Source organism: Eulemur rufifrons, chromosome 7 (genome assembly GCF_041146395.1).
Source record: "Eulemur rufifrons isolate Redbay chromosome 7, OSU_ERuf_1, whole genome shotgun sequence".
Classification (NCBI taxonomy): Eukaryota; Metazoa; Chordata; class Mammalia; order Primates; family Lemuridae; genus Eulemur; species Eulemur rufifrons.
In genome coordinates, this window is record NC_090989.1 from 2,487,126 (window position 1) to 2,511,920 (window position 24,795).

A 24,795-nucleotide genomic window follows, 5' to 3' on the forward strand; every position below is an offset into this window, starting at 1 on the left:
GAAGAAAGGTCGGCCCAGAGCCGGCTGGTGGCAGAGTTGGGAGCAAAGTCCAGTCCGTCTGCTCTTTCCAGAGACCACCCTGCTCCCCCAGCTGGGCTCCCAGGATACTGAATGGAAAAGGGGGAGGAGGCGCCACCCAAGGACTGGCTGGGATTTGGACCCCACTGCTGACGTCAGACAAGGGGAATGTGGGAGGAGGGAGGGCCCCCCCGGCTGGAGAAAGCGGGGTGAAGGGCCCCCCCGGCTGGAGAAAGCGGGGTGCCAGCGTGGACTGTTCCGGCAGAAGCAGCCAGAGCGTGTCCAAGGCACCAGGTTCCCAGCCACGGGGGACGCCGCCACCCCGCGCTCGGCCTCTGGAAGGGCCGTGTGGCCACGCCACCACTGCCTGTGCCACAGCCTTGCCTGCAGCTGTCCCAGCCCAGCCCTGGCATCTGCCAAGGGGCAGTGACATCCCGGCCTTGTCCTTACACCTTGTGCTTAGTTTGACAAAAATGTCCCCTGCAAATCCCTGAGGGGAGCTATGACCGCAGAGTCCCGTGCCAGTAACCGCGGCAGACCTGGGGCTCACTCCCTACGCTCGACTGCGGGGTCTCCCCCTTTGTGAGCCACAGGAAGGTGCCCTCCTGGGCTTTGTGTGCAGAGCAGCAAGCCCCATGGAATTAGCTCATCTCTTCCACCTTCCTGGGCTGCCAGGCAACCAACCGGAGCCTCTCTGGGGACCCTTCAGCCACCTGCACTCAACGAGACGTCTTCACTGGCCCATGCGAACCATCGCAGCCGGCCGCAGGGACCCCACTCCTCCTCCCCCCCAGACCTGGGCGGGATCCAAGCCTCCCACGCACACTCAGGGTCCCTTTGGCCATGGGGCACCCTCAGCCCACCCTTTGGTGTTTGCTAGTCTAGGGGCCGGGCTGTGGCACCGTCTGGCCGACGGGCATCCTCCAACCACACGTCCAGTGCACGCGGGTCCTTCCGTCCTGTCGGGCACCGCCGCCCACCCCCACCCGTCCACTCGGCACTCGGTGGGCAGGTTGTGAGTGTGGTGGGAGGTGCCGGCCCCCAAGCTTGCGCCCTCCTTCCTGGGACCCTCTGGCCTGCAGAGTGTCCACCTCTGACTCCCCTGTACCCTGCGGTCCTCCCCCGCAGGGCAGGCTGTGGGTGCCCACCGTGGCTGTGCCTGGCGGGCTCTGAGTCAGCACGACGACGGCAGCTGGCATTTAGGCCACGTCCCTGGACAGGTCAGTGACAGAGCTGGTGCATTTGACCCCCACCCGCCTGACACTGCATTTACCTGCCCTTGTGCCGAGCCACACGGGAGACGAGGTGTCCCTCGTCAGTCCCTTGACCTGCCACCGCTCCTGTGCACAGCGCTGTGCCTCCTTCAACAGATGTCACAGCTGCCCCAGCTCTCTGAGCATCCTGAACACGCTGTCCCCTAACGTCCCTCCAGACTGTTCCACAAAATAAATCTCATCGGGAGAAACCCTGCTGTGTCTGCAGATTTCTGTCCTATTTGGGGCTGGGTTTCTCCATGTGACCCTGAACTTGGTCAGGAGCTGTTTGAAGGGCTTTGAGGGCACCTCCCCTCCCTCACGTGCAGCCGTCTGCAGCTGCCTCCGGCCGGCTGTCTGAGGCCTTCAGTCCAGCCAGGCCAGAGGGCGCTGGGGCTTTCGCTGCGCCATGCATCGGGCTGCTGCGGCTCCGGCAGGGGTCAGCGGACAGCCCGGCCCCTCAGCAGCATTGAGGGGCCACATCCTTTCTGTCCCCGCTCCCCCCCCCGGCTGTGTGCCCCCACCGGTGGCTAAGCTCTCGGACCCCTCAGCCCTAGACACAGCCCAGCAGCCCCTGCCTGGGCACCCCCACCCTGGCCCTGGGGATGCCGACCCTGTTGGGGCCAGACGTTCTGTGTGCTGGTTTCCTGGGGGGGACGGCACCTCGAGTGTCTTCTCACCACGGCGCTCACCAGCCCCCCACCCCCACAGCCCCAGTGCATCCTAGGTGGGGCAGCCACTCCCTGTCGTGCCCCCACCCGTCCAGAACACACCTGGCCACGGCCACCCCGCCCGGTACTCACATTCCCGTGAGTCACAGGAACCCGGGTCTGGGCTCCGGCCGCCCGCGCCGCACGCGTCTCTGTGGCTGCACGCGTCTCTGGCCGCACGCGTCTCTGTGGCTGCGCAACTCACTCAGCGCAGAGCGGCGGGAACACGCGCAGCAGAACCCATGTGGCCCTCGCTACCACCAGGCGGAACCCTCCGGAAACGTGGTAAATGGGAGACGCTAGGGATCACCCACGTGAGGGAGACTGCACCACCAGCCTGAGGAAACACACGCACAAGCAGACTCCACCGTCAGACACCCGGTGTCTGCAAGCTCCTGCTGCTCCTTAAAGAACCCAGAGGTGACAGTCACACCTGCTGCACAACGGAACCTGGCGCGAGGCGGAGATGGTGACGGCAGCCGACAGGTGCCCGGCGCTCCGGGTGCTCACGTGTGCCTCAGTTGCGCCTCCCAAGGCCCTGGGGACCCGGCGTGGCGTGGGGAGGCCAGGACCTGAGCCGGACGCAGGGCCTGTCCACAGTCCTGGGCCCAGATGGAGTCGCGGCCCGGCCCTGCCCACAGACGTGAGCACGCGCCCCTTTCAGACTCCCCTGTCTGACTCGCTAACCTGTGGCAGCCCAAGCACAGCGATAAGCCAGTCACCCTCCCTGGAGGACGAGGACGCACCTTACGGAGGAATACTCCGATCACAAAACCTTCGGGGACCGGCCGAGGCAGCCACACCTCCAGCCGGCGTCCGCGTTTCAGGCGAAGGTCTGCAGGGAGCGCTCCCCTGAGCTCCGCGCAAAGGGGAGACAGCAAGCCACGCGTGACAGCCGCCCACGCAACGGAAATGTTCTAGCAGCCATGTCAGAAAGGAGTGAAACGGTGAAACTAACTGTACGTATGTATTTATTTACTTTTTTTTTTTTTTGGAGACAAAGTCTCACTCTGTTGCCCAGGATAGAGTGAGTGCCGTGGCGTCAGCCTAGCTCACAGCAACCTCAAACTCTTGGGCTCAAGCGATCCTCCTGCCTCAGCCTCCCCAGTAGCTGGGACTATAGGCATGTGCCACCATGCCCAGCTAATTTCTTCTATATATGTTTAGTTGTCCAGATCATTTCTTTCTATTTTCTAGTAGAGATGGGGTCTCGCTCTTGCTCAGGCTGGTCTCGAACTCCTGACCTCGAGCGATCCACCCGCCTCAGCCTCCCAGAGTGCTAGGATTACAGGCGTGAGCCACCGCGCCCGGCCTATTTACTTCTTTATTTATTTATTTTAGTAGAGACGGGGCCTCGCTGCTGCCCAGGCAGCTCTGGAACTCCCGGCCTCAAGCCATCCTCCCACCGTGGCCTCCCAAGGTGCTACGATCACCAGCGTGAGCCACCACGTCCAGCCAAAATTACTTTCAAATAATGTGTTTTATCTAATCCAATATATCCAAAATATCACTTGCTTTTTCTTCCAAGTCTTTGAAACTCAATGCATATTTAAACTCTTGGAGCCTCACACCTGGCCTTCCATGCTGGGTACGACTCTGTTCCAGTCACTCATGTGACATTTGGGGCAGACAGCTGTGACGGCCCATGGAGGAGATGGCGCTGACCCAGGGAAGCCGCGTGGTTATGACCACTTGGCAGATCTCCAGGTCGGGCTGTCAGCGCCGGAGACGTCGTGAGTCGGACGAGGTGCAGAGCCACGTCCACCCTTCCCTGCGCAGCGCAGGGCTGGCGGGGACAGACACGGGCCATGCGGACCCAGGCTAACGAGGAGCAAATGCTCTCCTTGTGGGCATTGGGTGGCGGGAGAGGGGTCCTGGCCACACGGCCAGGCCAAGCCCAAGGCCCGCTCTCCTTCTGAGGCTTAGGGACAGCCCGGCCCGGCCCAGCCCAGGGGGTGCAGACATGCAGGCGATGGCTGGAACTCCCATTTTCTCTCCCACTGACTTCCACCCCAGAACTACTCAGCGTGCCCCAAAGTCAACCTGGGAAGCCAGAAAGTTCTGATTGGGGGCAGCCTGCCCAGGCTAGCCCACCCTTACCTGCCGGCTCCGCCAAACCCACAGGGCGGGTCCCTGGGCGAAGCTTGTGGTAGCAGCAGCGCTGGTGGGTGGTGGGTGGGGAGCCGGTGGGGCTGGCTTTTATCTTGCCTCCGCCCCGCCCAGGCTGGGAGGGCGGGGAAGGGAGGGATCTGGTAACTCCGCCTGCCCCACCCAAGACCTAAAGTCCCTGCACCCCAGGAAGGCAGGCTGGGGCCAGGGACCCTGCTGCCCACACCCCGCGGCACCGGCACCACCGAGAGAACGGACTCGGGCTCTAGATGGTGCCGTGGCCTCCTTCCCTGTCTGGTTGTCACAGGGAGACTGGAAACCCAAGCAAGAAGCACAGCCACGGGGTTGTGCTGTGGGTGAAGTGCAGCGAAGAGGGAAGCCCAAAGAAACAGAAAAAAATGCCTCTATCTCCCCAGTTCAGGTAAAAGGTCAAAGACACCCAGGTTTCTGAAATGCTGCCCACTCTGTCAAATGGAAAGAAGGTGCTGGCTGCTGGTCCCAGACTCTGCCTGGCTTCCTCGTGGCGGGGCAGCCCTGGCCAGGCCACGGAGACAGCCCAGCCCCCAGCAGCCCTGGCCAGGCCACGGTGACAGCCTAGCCCCCGGCAGCCTGAGAGGGGCCTCAAAAGGAAAAGCCCAGGCACCCTTCTCCACCTTCCTGCCTGGAATGCAGACAAAATGGCGAGGGTGTGGCAGTCACCTTGAGACCAGCAAGCCCTGGGTCTCTGGGGCATCCACCCTGATCAACTCACTGCTGAAGGGCGGAGAGCAAACCTGCTGTTTGTGGGACCACTTACAGAGGTGGAACCTGCTCCCAACAGATACAACCCCAGAACTGTGTGATGAGAAACGGATAATGTTTGGTGCTAGTTCCCTGGTTCCTGGCACAGAGCTCCTAAATCCCTTCCGATTTCACGGGTGATAAAGAGCATCTTCTTTTTCACTTTTTTCTCTGCCAACTTGAATATAGTTTATCTCTTTCTTTTATTTATTTTATTTTTTTATTTCAGCATATCACGGGGGTACAAATGTTTAGGTTACAATATTGCCTTTGCCCCACCCGAGTCAGAGCTTCAAGCGTGCCCATCCCCCAGACGGTGCACACCGCACCCATTAAGTGTGAATATACCATCCCCTCCCCCAGGAGTGTCTTTTGTTATATTTGGCTCTTGTACAAAGTTCCTAAAACCTTATGTTTCCTGAGTGATGGGAGAATCTACTGTTACTCGTAACAGGGCCTTTCAATCACACCTGGGTTTATGCTAATGAGGTGACACAGGGAGGGCCGGTCACTAGCGGTGGGAACTTCCCACCGACCCACGACCCACAGCCAGGAAGGGGTGAACACTCCTGACAACGAGATCTGCTGAGCTCCAGGGTGGCCCAGCTGACCCACACGCGGGAGGAGGAGCACCCCAACTCCACGGGGACAGAGCCCCTGCACTCGAGACCCTTCCGGACCTCGCCCTGGGGACCGCCACCTGGCTGCCCGTCTCTGTCCTTGGTAATAAACAGGTGAACATAATCAGGTGTTTCCCTTGAGTTCTGGGAGCCACTCCCGCAGATCATCGAGCCCAAGAAGGGCACTGTGGGAACCCCGACGTGTGGCCACCCGGCCACGTGGCGCTGGAGACGCGTCTGAAGTGGGTGGTTTCGTGGGACGGAGCCCCCAGTGTGGGATCTGACCCAGCTCGGGGAGACGGTGTCGGAACTGACTGGAGCTGGAGAAGCGCTTGGAGCTGGGAACACCCACACGCGGTCACAGAAGGGCTCTGAGTTGAGCGTGACAGTACGGTGAGAAGAAAAGTGTGTTTTTCCTTTTTGCAGGGGCCGGCTAGCATGTACAAAACTGCGGATCCCGATGCTAGGGAGGCTACCAGCCCTGGCACATGGGGACGTGTGGGGCGCACTGCAGACCTCGGGAGCCCCCGAGCCCCATGTCAATCCGACGCGGAGTTCCTGCAGCACAGGGGCAGGTCTACACCGCAGCCGCACCGGCGGGCACAGGTCTGCAATCCCGAGCTCTCATCCACAGAGAGCCGGGACGGTGGCGCCCGGTGGGGCCCATCCCCCCTCGACGGAGCCCAGGGCTCGCTGGTCTTTCCTCCTCACACCTGCAGCTGCAGCTGCTCTTCTCAGGGAAACACACTGTTCACAAAGTCTGAAATCCCCCCGTGAGCGCAGGAGGAAAGAGGAGAGACTCGCGGTGCTCCGTGCAGAGCCCTTCCCTGGGGACAGGCGCCCCGCACAGGCCGAGGGCTGGCTCTGCCCCCGCACCCGCTGCCGGCCCTTCCCACGAGGAGCAACCTCAGTGAGGTCCCTGGTAGCACAGGCTGTCTGGTCCCACCCCCACGCTCTCACCCCGTCCCCACGACGGCCCTGTCACCTGACCGGCGCTCTGCCTGGCACCTGGCCCCAGGCCGCAGCCCTCAGCCACATGGCCCTCGGTGTACACCTACATATATTGTTAATCTTTACCAATTCAAACAAAAAAAGTAACATTAAAACACCAGCTGCCCAGCATTGACATGCAAGCTTTGCGATAACTGCGTCAGAGCTTTGTTTTTTTAAAAAATGAGGCCCTGTGTGCGTATGCAGGGAGGAGTGTGTGTAGTGTGTGCATCTGAGTGTTTGTGTAGTGTAGTATGTATGTGTGCGTGCATGTATGACTGTGTGCCGATGGGCAGGCGTGTGTAGGGCGTGCACATGTATTTTGTGTGTGTGGTGCTGAACACGTGTGTGTACAAGTGTGGTGTGCTACGTATGCCTGAGTGTGTACTGTGTGTGACTGTGTTTGTGCACACAAGTTCAACGCCAACAGCAACTCTGAAGTCCAGCCCATCCGCGCATCTGCCCACAGAGCAGAGGGCTCCAGCCCAGCCTCCCACTCTTGGTCACAGTCACAACCAGCCAGGACATGTGCCAGGTGTCTCTGGGCCTCTTGCCTCGCAGGAACATGTAACTCGCCACACCAGGCGCCTCCTCTAGGGAAATCCTGCCCCTCGGCAGGCAGGAGTCCCCAGGCCGGTTCATCTTCCAGGAGCCAAGCAGGTTCGACAACTGTCACTCAGGGCTCTGGGGGACTGGGCCTCCTCCTCACACTTGCCACCTGGCTGCCCGGAGGACAAGGGCCTCCCCTTGTCTTGTTCACTCGGCGTCCTCAGGGCTGAGAAGGGCCCCAGCAAATCCATGAGCAAATGTGCTGACGTGGGCTGCAACCGTGTTTGAGTCTGTCTGTGGGAACATCCCCCCGGCCCCCGACCCCCAACACCGAGGCCCTGGGTTATTCCCCTCCGCCCCGAAGGCCGAGTGGGCCGCAGCTGTGCCAGGCCCTCTCGCAACGCAGCTTATTAAACCCCTCCACGCCGCACCCCTCCCCCCCCGCCCCCCCCCCCCCGCCTCGGGCCTGGCCCCGGGAAAGGGAGCCAGAGCCCCTTCCTAGAGAGAGCCCTGGGGTGTCCGCGGGACCCAAGATCCTGGATCTATCGCACCCACAAGCAAGATTCAACACCGGGCTCCAAACTGAGAGCTCAGCCGGACCTGCAGGCAGCCGGGGAAATCCCAGACCGAAGTATTAATCTGCCTTTACTTCTGAGCTATTTTAATTCTCAAAGCATTACACTGGCATAGTTCCTTGTAAGCAACGTGGCTTTGGAAAGGAGACAAGACAAGCCACTACTGCGGCATCTCTCCAGCAAGCACGATGCTTCCTCACGCCGCTGCTTGGCTCCCTACACACTTCACACACCAACAAGCAAATCTTCTCTCCTCATTAGGAGTTTCAGCCACTCGATCCCAGATCATGGGATCAAGGATTTTAACCATTGACTGCCATGCTAGAAAAAAAATTTTTTCCCTTGGGGTCACTGTGTTTTATTAGGAAAACAAAACGATCCTTTCTAATTTAATGAAAAATTTGTTTTTTTATTGTTTTCTGTGCATGAGTTATATGCAGTTTGAAAAATAGTTCTCACGGCTCCCAAGGTGAAGAGCCCTGTGAGTTACATAAGTTTCACAAGGCCCTGGGCTCAAAACTAGTGTGACTTAAATACAACTCACATGGCAGTTAGTGTGTCAACTTCCAAAAAGGGGAACCTTTTCCATTATAAAAAATTTGCCCCAAATAACGAAGCCCACATTACAACAATCTATCAAATATTTGCCAAAACTTCACACAAACAGCATCAAGATGCAGTGAAATGAGTAGAAGAATGTCCCGCCACTCCCGCTGACTGCTGGCTTCCTGGTGGTCTCCGTGGATCCATGGGACGCCCCCCGTACCCGCCCGCCACGTGGCAGGGGGACACGCCCACTCCACAGACACCCAACTCGCCACCTCTGCTGTCTGCAAAGAGGACTGACAGGAGGCTAATACCTCGTTAAGAAAATAATGAACTCAGAGAATCAGCAATGTGGAACTAATTACTGATTAACAACAGTACAGCCATCAACTCCCTGCTTTTATCGCCAACCGAGAGCAACTTGTCACAGGCACTGCGTAACCGAACTGCTCCAAGTTGCTCCCGACCGTGTAAAAGCCCCGCGTCTCGGAGTGAAGGGAGAAGCAAACTTCTCCCCTCCCACTCTCACATGCCACGCTCGACACAGACGCTCCTGGTCACCAAACGGGCGAGTTTCCCAGCCCCACACCAAGTATTCTCCAGCAGACACCGACCAGCCAGCCGGGCGTCCTCCAGTTCCATTCCGACATCATCTGCCTGGGGACAGCGTCAGGTCCCACGGGCTGAGGGCCTGGCCCCAGGAGACTGCCCCCACCTCGGGTGCCAATGGCAAGCCCCAGGCCGTGGCCCCGGCTTCCGACCCACAGGCAATAAATCGGGGTTCCCACAGTGCCCTCCGAGGGTTCGAGGAACTTGCTAGGACAGCTCACAGTGTTGGGGATACACTTATGTTTACCGGTTTATTACGAAGGATGTTACACAGGACACAGATGAAGAGATTTGTAGGGCGTGGTGTTGGGGGGCAGAGCTTCCACGCCCTTGCTGGCGGCCGCCTTCCAGGAACCTGCAGTGGGGACAGCGGCAGGATGAACAGATGTGCCCGGACGGAGGTGACTGGGCTGACAGGAGGGGAGGGGCAGAAGGGGGCGGCCAGGAAGGCCATGGGGTGCAGTGGGGCGCAGTGGGCCGTGCAGCCAGGTGCCTGGGAGCAGGAGGGCAGCAGCGTGGCGCGGGGGCTGCAGGACACGCCGGGTTGCTCTTATCAGAGCAAAACCAGACGTCCAGCAAGGAGGGACAGAGGACAGAGGACCTTAGATATGGATATCAGCATCAGGCAACCACTGAAACAAGACACGCACTTCCCAGCTATCGGGTCAACACCACCAAAACCCAGCTCAGAACAATCCAGAAAGGCTAAGAGCAGAAACCGCACACGGGACGCTGCGCACGCGTGTGTTCATGTGCGTCTGCAACGCCCCAAAATGTGCAAAATGGACACGGCCCTGGTCCAAACACGTCCATCACATCAACAACCTCAGCCAACACAAATAGGCTCAGCTCACTGACTAAGGGAAGACATCAGCGTACTGGCTTACAAAACAAACCCAGCTTCTATCTGCAGATACAAGAGAAATCTTCGGACAAAGCAATTCAGCAGGGTTGAAGATAAATGAATAAATGTATACTGCAAAAACGCGAAAGTAAGTCTTCAACATCTTGATATTAGACAATAAAATATCAGGCCAAGTGGAATTAAATGATACAAATCAGGAACATTTATAATGCTAGAAACTAAAATTCTTAGAGAAGATGTAACAGCTTAGTATCTATGCACCAAATAATCCAACAGCACTTTTCATAAAGCAGAAATTCAGGGGATGTCATAGAAATGCGTCAAAACATGCTGTTAAGATCTCTCTCCCGATCCGAGGAAGAACAAGCGGTCAGGAAGTACGCACGGAGACATAAACAGCAAAATTAACAAAGGACAGGCCGTGGAGACAGCAGCGTCGCACCTGCTCGCACGGAACACACCTGCCCCATCAGTCGCCCCTGGAAACACACACACTCGGTCAGCAACGGGGACATGTCCCACACATACCAAAGAATAACTAAAATGCCAATAATACTCCCTAGAAATTAGTAACAAGATCAGAAAACAGAAAGGGCCTTCCACATTGAAATTTAAACATTCTCTTCGTAGAGTATTTCTCTCAAAGGGGAAATAGAAAAAAAAAAAAGTGAAGAATTTTTTTAAATATATTAATAAAAAGTAAAGCAATGCTTAGAGGAAAAGTTAATCCATTAAGTACTTTAAATCTGTACGAATGAAAGCATGAAAATAAGAGAATTAAGCCTCCAAGTCAAAAAGTCAGAAAATTACAAGGTAACTGAAGGAATTAATAAAGGTAAAAGCAAAAAAACACAATTCAGAAAAAAAAAATCTTGAACAATAGCTAAATTAAAAGGTGGTTTTTGAAAAAAATCAACAAAACAGTAAGCTACCTATAGCAGTAAAAAAAAGTAATCAGGAAAACAAAAATATGTAAGAAAATAGAGAATAATCATCAAAAGAAAAATAAATTTGTTAAAAGTCATGCAAATAATTACACATCTCTATGCAAACAAATTTGAAAACCTAGATGAAATGGATAACTTTCTAGGAGAAAAATAATTATAAAATGAGACCAGGCCGGGCGCAGTGGCTCACGCCTGTAATCCTAGCACTCTGGGAGGCCGAGGCGGGTGGATCCCTCGAGGTCAGGAGTTCGAGACCAGCCTGAGCAAGAACGAGACCCCGTCTCTACTAAAAATAGAAAGAAATTATATGGACAACTAAAATATATATATATAAAAAATTAGCCGGGCATGGTGGCGCATGCCTGTAGTCCCAGCTACTCGGGAGGCTGAGGCAGGAGGATCGCTTAAGCCCAGGAGTTTGAGGTTGCTGTGAGCTAGGCTGACGCCACGGCACTCACTCTAGCCCAGGCAACAGAGCGAGACTCTGTCTCAAAAAAAAAAAAAAAAAATGAGACCACAGAAAAGATAGACAGTCTAAACAGAATTATTTCTAGAGATTTTTCTAGACTTTTTATGGATTTTTATAGAACTGAGAGGTCTATTTTTATAGAATTAAAGTAAATTGTCAGAGTGTTTTGTTATAGTTACCTCTAGCAAAAGACACCAAAGACAGATGATTTCACAAGAGAATTCTAGCAATAATATAAGAACAGACTATCTCAACAAAGAGAAAGAAGAAAAATTTCCAAATGGCTTTGGTGAAGCAGGTGCGACGTAAAACTCACAGTGAGGGAGGGCGCAGGAGGGAGGAAGGAAACTCGGCTAAGCCGCTGGTTACGAGGACCCCGGGCCACGCCCGTCTCACAAGCATGAGTCCGTGGAGTCTCACCGTCTCTGCTGGCCTCAGTCCCAGCAGCATGGCGCCGGCCCGAACGCAGACACAGAGCCGTCAGCCGTGGCCCCATAGGTCAGACGTCAAAGAGACTCGTAAAAATACAAAACAGTGCCACTGTCCTTAGCAATTTTGGAAAATATAATTTTTCTTTATAAAAAATGTTATCTGTATGTTAAGACATATTGGGTTTATTGCTGCTGCTTTGAAATGAATGATTAAATAAATATTTTTAAGTGTTCTCAGTGTTTAAGACTAATGTATGTCAGGTTCTTAAGTATGGAATGTCCAACTGCCTTAAGTACTCAGTTGGACAGTTGATATCTCTGATATTTCACTTTGACACCTCTTGGTTTATTATTATGATTATTATTTTAATTATGAAGGTACATCCTCATCCTTTCAAATGCATGTTTTGGCTTGTGATTATCTTTCAAATTTTTTTAGAGCAATTTTTGTGAAACCACGGATAAGTCAAAAATCCGTGTCATTTTTGAATATGAGTTCCTTTGTGGAACCAGTGTGGCGGAGACAGCATGAAATACCAACCAAGTGTTTGGGAAGGATGTGGGTAATGACCGCACAGTACATCGATGGTTTGAGAAGTTCCACTCTGGTGATTTTAATCTTGAAAATGAGCCACATGGGTGACCTGAGAACAAGGTGGACAATGATGAGCTGAAAGCTGTAGTAGAAGCGAATCCATCTCAACCTATGTGTGAATGAGCAGCAAGGTTTGACGTTACTATTCCAACAATACTGGACTATGTGAAGCAAGTGGGCAAGGTGAAGAAGGTGGGTAGATGGGTTCCCATGAATGCAACGAGCATCAGAAGAGAAATGTCTCGAAGCTTGCCTTTCTTTGCTGTCATGGCATAAAGGTGAACCATTTCTACACTGTATTGTTACATGTGATGAAAAATGGATTCTTTTTGACAATCGCAAGCATTTGGCACAACGGTTGGATAAAGATGAAGTGCCAAAACACAGTCCAAAACTGAATATTCATCAAAAAATCTAATGGTGTCTGTTTGGTGGTCCAGCGCTGGTATTATCCACTACAGCTTCATGAAACCTGGTCAATCCATTACAGTGATGTCTACTGCAACCAACTGGATGCAATGATGAGGATGCTTGTGATTAAGCAGCCAAGACTGGTCAATAGAGACAGGCCAGTCCTCTTGCAAGACAACACTCAACCACATGTCGCACAAACAGCGCTGCTCAGACTACAGAGACTGGACTTGGAAACTCTCTGTCATCCTCCGTATTCACCAAACCTTGCACCAACTGACTGCCACTTCTTCCAGGCTTTGGACCACTTCTTGCAAGGAACGATATTCCATTCTCAACAAGCTGTGGGAAACACCTTTCATGATTTCATCGCCACTCGCTCTCCAGGCTTCTTCACTGCTGGCATGAATAAGCTACCGTGAAGATGGCAAAACTGTGTCGATAGTTCAGGCGCACACTTTGATTAACTGTACTGCATCTCGTTTGAGATGAAATCAACTACACTTTTGATTTGGAATCAGACGTTTCCTATTTAATGACCTGGTAGCAACAGTAGAGCTCCTCAACCACGGCACTGTTGACATTCTGGATGGGTTCATTCTCCGGGGCGGCGGGGGCGGGGGGCTGCCCTGCGCACGGCAGGATGCTGAGCGGCCTCCCTGGTCTGCCCACCAGGCGTAGTAGTGCCTGCCCCCCACCAGCTATCCCACCCACAGACATCTCCTGACATTGCTAAATGTTTGCTGGGGGGCACCCTCAGCTGAGAGCCACAATATTAAACTGATACAGCTCACAAAACCAAAGGTGTCTGGGGTCCTCACATAATGTTTTTGAGAGTGTAAAGAGACCAAAGTTTGAAAACCACTGCTCTTTACTTATGTGAATGTCAAACTTCCTTTAAAAATACTATCAGGCCAGGCAGGGTGGCTCACGCCTGTCATCCTAGCACTCCGGGCAGGGAGGCAGGAGGATCTCTTGAGGCCAGGAGTTCGACACCAGCCTGGGCAACAGCAAGACTCTGTTTCTACAAAAAATAAGCCAGGCGTGCGTGCCTGTACTCCCAGCTACTTGGAAGGCTGAGGCGGGAGGACTGTTTGAGCCCAGCAGTGTGAGTTTGTAGAGCGCTATGATCGCGCCACTGCACGCCAGCCCAGTGACAGAGCAAGACCTCATCTCAAAAAAAAAAAAAAAAAAAAATCATCAAACAGAGGCTAATGGCACATTAAAAAGTCCACATATGATAGCCAATGGGATTTGTTTCACGAGTGCAAATAGTTTGCTATGAGGGAATTTTCTTCAGCAAGAATGCGGGACAGGTGATTTAACAAATGAGCCCCAGCTCCTGACGGAACCACTCCATAGAGCAGGAGTCAATGCAAATGTTACACGTCCTCATTCTCTGCCTCCCCGCGGCGACACTCTCACTGCCCCCTCCCGGGAGCTGCCCGGCCCTTGGCCCAGAGCCGCCGCCCTCACTGCCCGGAGGAATACCGAGGAATGCCACCGAGGAGTGCCACCGAGGTGTGCCACCGAGGTGTCGCGGCTGCCGTCAGGAACAAGCAAACGCCCTTCATCCCAGGCCAGGCTCGGCGAGGCCGGACACGGAATGTGCACACTAAGTCTGCATCAGCCAGGTGTTTACCAAAACCTGTGACCAAATCTGGTTTATCCCAGGACACCGGAAGGGTTCACTATAGAAAATCACAGTGTAACTATTGACAATAAGAGATGAAAGGAGAAAAACGACATGATTATTTCATGTACATTCACGTGGATTCAGGAAAAGCAGATGCTGAAGTTCAAGGCGGCGTGTAACTGTGGAACAAGGACTTCGTCCGGAGGCCGCGACTCCCCAGAGGACGGCAGCGGCCATGAGGGTAAGGCGGGGCGAGGGGAGCAGTGGAGACCGGGAAGAACAGAACATAGTGTCACCATGCGTAGGGGACACAGCCGTCTGCACGGGAATCCCATGGCGCCCACCACGGGGCCGCCGCCTCCTCTCCAGGCCTGCTCCGAGGCCCGCGCCTGCCCGTGGGAGAAACTCATCTTGGCTTTGGAGGGACACGGCAGAGGGGCCAAGCTGCGCACGGCCACGTGGGCTGACTTTCGCTCGAGGGCCAGGCCTGCCCTGGGCCTCACGACACCCCTCACGCTGCAGGCTGACTGAAGGCACACGGCGGTCCCTTTCACTCATGTTCCTGTGGACACGCCTCCTGATTCAACTCACGGAAGTGACGAGGAGGAGATGTCAGGCAGCGCCCAGAGTCGAGGACACAAGGACGGTGAGATACCTCCCAGGCTGCAGACGGCACTTCTCCCAGACGCCACCACCGGTTAGCCACCCGGTTCCACCAGAACCCCGCAACATACAGCCAGCCCAGCGCCGGACAGTCCAGGGCCCCACACCCGGCAGCGCCAGGGGCAGCCTTCACTGCGAATCATATTCACCAAGGGGGGGGGGGTGTCAGTGTGAGAAGACTCGGGGTGCCGGGGCAGCGGCCTGGCGGCCAAGCGCAGGCAGACGGAGGCCACCGCCCAGCCTGTTTCTGCCGCCCTGGCACTCTGGCGCACTGGAGGAAAGCCGCTTGCTTAGGGACGCGGGTGACCCAGGCAATCAAGTGCACGGAAATGTGTGAGCACACTGCCCTTCACCTGTGTTCCCACAGGAGGAACCCAGCGCGGAAAGTTCCAGGTAACAGTCACTCCTGGGTGGAGAAGGAATCCACGGCCCAGGCCACCGTCCACCAAGAGCTTCCTGTCACCCCTATGACCTTATCACATCACCAGCCAGAGGGACAGACGGGAGCTGGTTCCACACAGGGCAGGTGGCACAGTTTGCCTCCCAGCACAGTGGGCGTCTGGCCGGGCAGCCTCACTCAGAGACGGTGCTGCAGGGCCAGGGTCCAAGCTGTGCCCGGACCCGGCCTCCGCTGCGCCTGTCTGGACAGGTCACCTCTGACGGGGCAGGCCCCTCAGCACAAGTCCCAGCATGCAGTTCCACGGTGCTTCCTGGACCACACAAACAGGTGTGGTCTCGAAAGCACACTTTGGTTCTAACAACAGCTAACTGTGCTCCGAAACCATCGCACAGACATTTCTTACAATGCACACACACGTGTGTATATGTGTACCTGCACATGTGCACGTGCACGCTTGTTAGAACTGCAGGCCCCAACCCCGGGCCTCACACCGGTACTGGTTCGTGGCCTGTTAGGAACCGGGGGCACAGCAGGAGGTGAGAGGGGGTGAGTGAGCAAAGCTCCGTCGTGTGAAAAGCTCATTCTTGTTTTCGGCTACAGCCGCTCCCCATCACTCGCATGGCCGCCTGAGCTCCGCCTCCTGTCGGATCTGCCTGCTTCCATTTCCAGCGTCCTATCTTTGTGAAGCAGGGTTTTCTGCAGTGACAGCAACCAAAACGAGACTACGGAGTAGACTGGACACAAGCATCACACTTCGGGTGTCACTGTCTCCCATCACCCCCAGATGGGACCATCTAGTTGCAGGAAAACAAGTTCAGGGCTCCCACTGATTCTGCATTATGGTGAGTTGTAGAATTATGTCATTACATATTACAATGTAATGATAATAGAAATAAAGTGCACAATAAATGTGATGTGGTTCAATCATCCCAAAACCATCCCCCTGCCCCAGTCCGTGGAAAAATCGTCTTCCTCGAAAACTGGTCTCTGGTGCCAAAAAGGTTGGGGACTGCTGCTTTAGAAAATGCATTAAAAAGGATGTCTTTTTTTACGTGAGGGAGATCTATGTGTACTAAAACAGTAGTCCCCAACCTTTTTGGCACCAGGGACCGGTTCCACAGACTGGGGTGGAAGGATGGGAGGGGGCGGAGCTCAGGCGTGATGTGAGCAGTGGGGAGCGGCCATGAACACAGACGAAGCTTCGCTCCCTCCCTGCCGCTCGCCTCCTGCTGTGCGGCCGGGTCCCAGGTTTCATGGAAGACGATATTTCCACGCACAGAGGCCGGCGGGCTGGGGCAGGAGGTGGAGCGCAGGCAGTGACACGAACCCTGGGGAGCGTCTGTGGCCGGGCTCCTAACAGGCCAGGGACCCACACTGGTTTGCGGCCTGGGGGTGGGGACTGCGGTACTGACAGACTTCCAAGACACGTTAAAGCCACGTTGCACAGATAGATGTCATGACACAGAAACACATATTTGGAAACCGAGTATGTTTATATATGTGTTCTTACATGTTTACAAGCTCGGAAGGATAAACCATAAACCACTTTACCTCCAGGAAAAAGAGGGATTCAGGATGGAGTAAAAAATACATTTTTAATTATGAGTTAGGCTTGGTTTTGCCTTTAATTTTTATAAGCTTGTATTGTTTTTCATAATTAAAATTTAAGTACGAAGAAAAGCATTAACTGGCTTGCATATTAAGTTCCAACCTTTTGTCTCCTGGGTGGTGGTTGCAACAGTCCAACAATTATCCTAAACGCTGCCAAGACTTGTTTCTTCTTTTAAGAGCAAAGTTTCTCCTGCAGGAGATTCGCCTGCACCAGACACCAGCTGGCTGCTCAAAGTGTGAGCCTCGAGCCCTGCCTGGCTCTCCCTCACCTTCTAGAGCACGAAGACGAGCCCCTCCCCCAACACACAGCAGGTGTCAGAGCTGCACAGGGAGCCGGAACCCCTGAGCCCACCACGGCCGTTTTACCACACGCGCTTTCTCTTCTCGCAGCAGGAAGATAACCGTCCCCCTGCCCGGCATGGCCCCTCTCGCTCTCCAGGCAGCCTCCCTGCGCGACCTCAGACTGCCGTTCGATACCCACAGGCCATGACAGTGCCGGGCAATCTGTGGCCTCGTCCCCCTCGGGGGCATCTGTCACACCCTGCTGCGGCACAGCACCCACACGCAGGCCGTGGGACCAGCCTGCACAAACCCCCAGCGCGTCGGGGGCTAAACACCTGTCCCCAGAAGAGGTTGGGAGCCCCAAGAGACACTGTCCCCACCTGCCCCCATGTCCCTAGTCCCCGAGACAGGCAGGAGTCACAGTCCTGCGGGCTTCCCTCCCTCTAGAACTCCTGAGCGGTGGGATCCCAGCAACAGGTCGTGCTACAGGTTTTAACCATGAACCAAGACATCCTTCCCTGCGTCACCCCTAGGGAGTGTCCCAGGTCTCCAAAGCCCCCAGCACTGGTCACCCTGGGAGCAGCAACACACAGCACCGAGGCTCGTGGGTCACACTCACCGAGAGGTGACCTAGGCCCCCACGGGCTCAGGCAGATTCGGAAGGTCGGTGAACTGACCTCTGGGGTGAGGGCGGCCCCTCGCCCCCCCCTCACGGCTCCCTCCTGCTGCAGAGGACACCGTCCCCACCCAGGGGCTGCCAGGAGCCATGGCCAACCCGGAGGTTGGGAAGCCAGGCTCTCACAGGACAGGCAAGGGAGGAGAGAAAAGACCCGAAATAAACACGCCGGGACGGCACCGGCTGGACAGCACTACCCGAGAAAGACCAAACTAGCTTTAAAACCCTCCTAAAACAAGCAAGAAAGACCAGGGGGAAACAAGAATGAGCTAAAACTGCAAGAAGGAGAGTTGAGAAGCAGAGATGACCTGGTCCACTGCTAGTCAGTGCAGGGCCACGGCGCACGGCGCCCCAAGGTCCTTCTCAGGAGCCACCCCAGTGACTTGAGGGGAGTGGCCCTGTGGGACCCGGAGCACCCAGACCTGGAGCCTTCCGTGAAGCCACAGGGATGAAGTCCTGCAGCTGAGGTCCTGAGGGGCTCCAGGCAGCAGCCGCTCCCCCTAAGAGCTAGCTCAGGACAGGCGCAAGAATATCCCGGCGGGGCAGGGAGGGGGCCGGACACGCCGCCCTGGGCCCAACAGGGGTGTCACCCCGTGTTGCCCGAGGGCAGCGTGAGCTTTTCTTGCGCTTCTGCAAAACACAAACCGCAGGAGTCAGTTCTCAGGGACGGAAGGGATGAAATGACAGGGCACCAGGAAGGGGTCAGCCCGGCCCGGGCCTGGCAGCTGGGCTGCTCCCACCACCCCCACCTGCTCTATATCCGGCAAGAGCCGCGCTCTCTGAAACAGACGCCCCCCGGGCCCACTCTACAGAGGGCGACACCGAGGCCCAGAGAAGCAAACGCCTTGTGTGAATCAGGCACTGACTCATAAACCTCGGGCTCCAGGGACCTCCCGTCCTGTGTCCCACCCCCGTCACATGACGCCTCCTCTCTGGTAGGTTCCGCTGCCCTTCCAGCCCGGGCGGTAGCAGCCTGCGTCCGGCGTTCCGGTCTGGCTGGCGGACGGCCGTGTGTGAACTCGGCTGTTCCGCTCAGGACACGCACTCCCCGTGGTCGTCTGGGGGATGGGGGTGTGATCAGCCCCCATGCAGCGCTAGCTCTGGATGTCACCAAATTGCCCCCAAGCTCTGACACTGGGTGTTGCTAGATCACAACAAATAAAGATTACCACTGGCCCGTACACCCTTCCGGAAACCTCAGTAAGCTCTGGGCCACACCCACATTGTTTCCACGTTATTTAGGCTCTGGGGATGGTGGGGTCTTCCAGCACACTGGACTCAGAAATGTCCCCACCTCAGAGGACGGCCCGTCCCATCTGCGATCCACGGCACTTGCGCAAGGGGACTCCTCTGCCACTGTTGCCGAGTGGACCCCCAACATGCCAGCCGGTGTTGCTCCTACGGTGTCGGCTGCTGTTCTGAAAGTCCACGTTTTCCCTTGGAGGAAACCAGATGAACTGAAAACGCGAGCATTTATGCAGCTGACACAGCAGTCTCACGGGGACTTCCTGTCAAAGTATCACAGATACAGAGAACGACGCAAACCATAAGCAACTCTGAGCAGCACCAGGTCAGGAGACGGGACGTCACCGGCCCCAGCCCCTCGGGCACCCCTCCCCCAGGTGAGCGCCCCTCCTGCTCGAGCGGCAGAGAGCGGGGCCGCGTCTCAGGTGCATGTAAAAGGCCACGCGGCCTGTCTGTGGGGTCCCCCGTGCCGAGTGCGGCTGTGCTTCACACGTCCTCGCCCTACGCCCGCGGCTCAGGACAAACACTGGACCCGCATTCAGCCTCCCGCCTCCACGGGCCACACGGGCCCCGAGGAACGTGCTTCTCTCATGTTCTCGGGCCTGGGGGGGTTCGCCCAGGGGGAGCCGCTGGCCACGGGCCGTGGGCTTGCTCAGCTTCAGACACGCCCAAGAGTCTTCCAGAGTGACCGGCCCGGCACAGCCGCCGTGCGCGGCACCCACCTCGCCACTTCCTCGCCGACTCCGCCGTGTCCGTCTGTCCGTTTTAGCCGTTCCGGTGACTGTGCAGTGGTATCACGTGTAACGAATGCGGCTTTAAATGTTTGTTTCTCTGATAACTAAGTTGTGCACCTTTTCAGATTAGATACTTGGACATCTTATGAGAGTCACAAATAAATACTTTGCTACACATTTCGATGTGAATGGTTACTAGCTGGGGGGGAGGTGCAGCACAATATCATCTGTTTGGTGTTGCTGTCTCTTTCCCACCTCTTAAAAGCGAAGCTCGACTCAAGCCATTCCGCCATGTGCCGGCTGAGCTGGCCCTGCCGGCCGCTGGGTTAAAGTCTGGCTCAGGAACGGTGCCGCGGCGAGCGGTGGTGCTAACCCACAGTGTCTCCCTCCTCCGTCTTCCTCCCAGCCCTCTTCCCAGCCCTTGGCTGTTACAGAGCCCTGAAGTCCCCGTCCCCAGAAGGGGACTGAGGAGATCAAACCGATCTCCAACTTCATCCTCAAGGCCCCCTTTCCGGAACAGGTCTGCCTCGTGACTGGTGAGCCTCGGCCAGTTTCTCCCCGAGAAAAGAGCTGCTGTCAGTGCCACCCGCCTCCCATGCGCGGCGACAGAGCCACACAGATCTGAAGGCTCCGGGAGCCACACACGGGCCCTGCGGGCCACCCTCGGCCAGCCCTGATGACAGTCCAACGACTGCCAGGCGAAAGTCAGAAGTAAAGGAAGACAGTGAGAGCTTACCTGGAGGGATAGAACACATTTTGACTGTCCTTTGCTTACAATAGTTTAACAGTGAAAACCATAAGCAGCAGGAAGCAACAGCGAGCAGAAACAGCAAGGAAGCCGGTGCTGGCTCAGCACGCTGGAGACAGGACGCTCGGAGCAGCGGTCGGCAGCGCCACGCCCGTGGGCTCGCAGCGTCAGCTGTCAAACAGGCTGCCACGACAAAATACTTGATTCCAAAGAGACAATAAACAGAGTCATTTTGATCTGAAAGCCAAGGAGGCGTCCTGACACCCGGTCCATGCAGTCAAGCAGCAGCGTTTCACGGAAGTCACGGCTGCACACGTGACAGTGCACGCCCGGCACCAGGTCGCACCAACCCTACTCCTGTGTCTTCACCACGCGTAGTGTTCAGCATGCCCTGGGTTGAGATCGTGACACGGGAGGAGGGACCGCCTGCCCGCCACACTGGGGCTACGGGCGTCACTCGCAAACCTCCACACGCAGAGACGGATTCGCTCTCTGTGGGCGGCAAGACAAAGACAGACGTCTCCCGGGTCCAAAGAAGCCATCAGGAGGACATCGGTGAAGGCTTGGTCACTGTGGGGGGCCACAGCTTAATCGCCGACCAACAGCGGATCCCAGGAATGAGTGCGGAGCAGGAGACATCAGCCAGGAACCCGAAAGGAGGGGTCCCCGAGCACGGGGAGAGTCGCCCCTGCGCCCTCCGCCAGGGCCTGGGCTTCCCAGCGGAGCCTCCCCGGGGCAGGGCGCCCACAGCCAGCAGCTGACCTCAGGCCACATGTCAGCCCACCCCAGTCACACCGCTGCCCCCGTCGGTCTCAGGGAGACGGACAGGCTTCCAGGGCGGCTGACAGCCAGGCCAGGCCAGTGGGCCCACCCCGTCTGCACCCAGCAAGTGCCCCGGCCTGAGGCTTGGCCCCCTTGAGCTCTGCTCGCCCCTCGCAGGAAGAGAACAGTTTCATCTCAGCTTTATCAGCTGGATTTGGCACACATGGGAAGTGACCATAAGTATCCTTTTGGCCACAAGAAAACATTAAACCGTACACCCCCTTAAGAAAAGTGATCAACAAGGCATTAAGGCCCAGCTGGGGCCCCGAACGCCGGGCCCCACAGTGTCCTCACCTGCTCAGCAGGAGACGGAGACCGATGGCTTCCGCGTCTGCTGACAACAGCCGGGCCCACATCGCCGGGTCCAGCGTGAGCGAACACAGACACAGGCACACACACGCACGCACACACACGGCGCCACGTGCCGGGCGGCCTCACCCTCCTAACTTACCGAGGCCCAGGGCAGCAGGGGCAGCAGGAACAAGCGTCCTCAGAGGTTCCGCCTCGGCCGGCCTGAAAGCAAAGGCACACACGTGAACACACCTGCCGGGGTGGCGAGTCGCACACGGGACCCAGCCACATGCAGCCACTCTGGCGCCAGAAAGGCGGTGCTCACAGAAACGACCCACATGTTAACTTCCTTCCCCATGAACTGAACAGGCCACCAACCCCAGCAAACACCAGACCGAGGCCCACCGAGGGCCCAGCTGACAGCCCCGGGGTGAACAAGCCCGGGGACACCAGAGGTCGCCCCCGCTCGACCCCAGAAAGCCAGCCCAGCTCCCTGCAGCTCTGCAACGGTGGAGGGGGCCGAACCCCGAAGCACAGGGGGACAGCTCAGGCGAGGCCCTGCCGGATGCCAGGCTCTCGGGGCCCAGCCTCGCCAGCCCCAGCCGTGCTCCCGCCCTCCTCGGCCCCGCCAGGCCCAGCCCCCTCCAGCAGACCTTGACAGCCTGTGTCACAGGGCAAAGCCCCAAGTTTGTGCATTTGTTCTAAATTGTGGCAAAATATATGTGACATAAAATTTACCATTTTAGTCATTTTTAAGTGTACAATTCAGTGGCATTCAGCACATTCACGCTGTCGTGTAAGCATCACCACCATCAAATCCAGAACTTTCTCATCTTCCCAAACTCAAACTGCCCCCATGGAACACGAACTCCCCGTCCCCTCCCCGGCCCTGGCACCCACCTTGCTCCTTCCCGTCCCTGTGGATTTGCCCACTTGAGTGGAGTCACACAGGATTAGCTCACTCGGCACACGTGCTCGGGGCTCGCCTGCGCGGCTGCGTGTCGGGGCTCCCTTCTCTCTCCAGGCTGAGTGGCGCCCCGCTGTGTGCAGGCCGCGGACTGGGCCTGTGCCCACACTCAGAGCTGACAGCCTCACCCCCGAGTGGCAGTATTTGGAGGTCTCGTGGGCAGGGCCCTCGGGCGTGGAGTGGGTGCCTAATGAGAGGAGACTCGCCAGAGCTGCGTCCTTGATCTGCCCGTGAGGACACAAGCTGGCAGCTGACCTCACCGGGAACCCGGTCTGCAGCCTTGACATTGGCCCTCCAGCCTCCAGAGCTGGGAGAAACGAGTTTCTGCTCTCCAAGCCACTGGTCCGAGGTCTTTTGCTGCAGCAGCACAAACTGACCAAAGACAACGTATCTGTCACTTCTTTTCTTGTATAAATCTTAGTTTTAGCTTTCACGTTTAGGTCCATGATCCATTTTAAATTTTTTTTCCCCTGAGACAGGGTCTTGCTCTGTCATCTGGGCTAGAAAGCAGTGGCGTCACCACAGCTCACTGCAGCCTCAAACTCCTGACCTTGAGCGATCCTCCCGCCTCAGCCTCCCAGAGTGCTGGGATTACCTCCTCAGCCTAGTTTTTTTATAATAGATTTAGAATGGAGTAGGGTGAAGAGTCATTGCCTTTGAAGACAGGTGTCCCATATTGGCCTTTAGTATTTTCAAGATGTTCCTCATTGTCTGAGGATTGTGCGGTTTCTGATAAGAAGTCTGTTCTAATTTTAATCTGTCTTCCTCTGTGTACAGGATAGGGTTTGGGCTCTGGCTGCTTTTGGATTTTCAGCAGTTTGATTACGATGTGCATTGGTGTGGTTTTCTTCATTTTCACCCGCCTGGCATTTGTTGAGGTTTTTAAATGTGAGTTTTCATCAAATTTGGAAAAATTCTAGCCATTTTCAAACATTTCCCACCACACGTGCCTCCTCTCTGGAAATCAGTTTCACGTGTTGTTCTGCTTGACACGGTCCCAAGCAGGGCCCTGTCCAGTGGTCTTTGTTTTTCCCCCAGACACACTTCTGGTTTCTGTCCGTTTCAGTTTACAAGAGCTGTGTCTTCAGTGTGTCTCCTGCAATGTCTAAACCACCACTGATCCCAGCCAGCGCGTCCTCACCTCTAGAAAAATACCTGGGTCTTTTTTAGTATCTCCCATCTTCTCTTTAGTTTTGTTTATTTGTTTGTTTTGGTTTTTATTATTTATTTTTAAATATTCTGAGCACATAATAGTTGTTTATGTTTATAGGGTCCATGTGATGCTTTGACACAGGCACACAGTGGGAATGGGGTGACCAGCGCCTCAGGCCTTTGTCGGTCCCCGTGTTAGGAGCACTCTGGTTCCGCCCTTCCAGTCACTTTAAAGTGCACCCTCCCGTACTGCTGATGACGGTCACTTTGTTGTGCTATCACACACCGTCCGTTCTGTCTGACTATCTAACCACATTTCTGTGCCCGTTACCAACCCCTCCCTGCCACCCCGCCCAGCCCCTGGTAACTGTCATTCCACTGTCTCCCTAAGTTCTGTTTTGGTCATATTTTCTCTGCTACTGAACACCCAGAGCCTATCTATAACAGCCACTTTAACATCCTTGCCTGCTAATCCTGTCATCTAGATAGATGTGAATCCACGGGGATCTGGTTCTAATAATTGATTTTCTCCTCTTCCGGATTACTCGCATGGCGAGTAATTTTCGACTGGCTGCTGGACATTGTGCATTCGATGTTGGATGCTGAGTCTCCTGAGTCCTCTGACTGATGCTGGGCTTTGCTCTGGGAACAGTCAACTTAGAATCTGTTTGATCTAAGTCTTGCTCTTAAGCCTTGTTTGAGTCATGGGCAGACATTTGCAGGACGCGACCAGACGTGCTCTGAGTCTCGAGGTCTCACCGCCTGGCTGCTGAGCACGGGGACTTTACCCCCGGCCCTGCGTGAACTCCAGGACTGTCCTACTCCCCCCACCTTGGCAGGACTGCACACACGTGCTCCGCCCAGCACTCAGCCAAAGGCTAGAGGGGACCCTCAGCTCTGCACGGCTGTTTCTCTGTGCAACTCCCTCCTCCCCAGGATTCTTCCCCACCAATTCCAGCCTTCCTGGAGCTCCGTGCTCCGTCTCCACCAGGCATGGGCTCCCTCTCCCTGTGCCACAGCTGGCAACTCTGTGGTGGTAACACACCCCTCACCCCCTCAGGGGCCACTGTCACCCAGGTGACGGGGGCTGG

General features: G+C 55.9%; 1 protein-coding gene across 4 annotated transcripts in view; it reads right to left on the bottom strand.

The window, feature by feature from the left end:
* The window catches only part of AGPAT3 (1-acylglycerol-3-phosphate O-acyltransferase 3), an 89,102-nt gene that overhangs the window by 48,877 nt on the left and 15,430 nt on the right, over positions 1–24,795 (bottom strand). For 2 of the 4 annotated variants that reach the window (XM_069474914.1, XM_069474915.1), the window contains exon 2: positions 21,746–21,807. The exons of 1 other annotated variant lie outside the window; for it this stretch is intronic. The gene's annotated coding sequence lies outside the window, so the exon portion shown is untranslated. Of the gene's footprint in view, positions 1–21,588; positions 21,718–21,745; positions 21,808–24,795 lie in introns of those variants that run through there. One more of the 4 variants, XM_069474917.1, reaches the window with a different exon arrangement.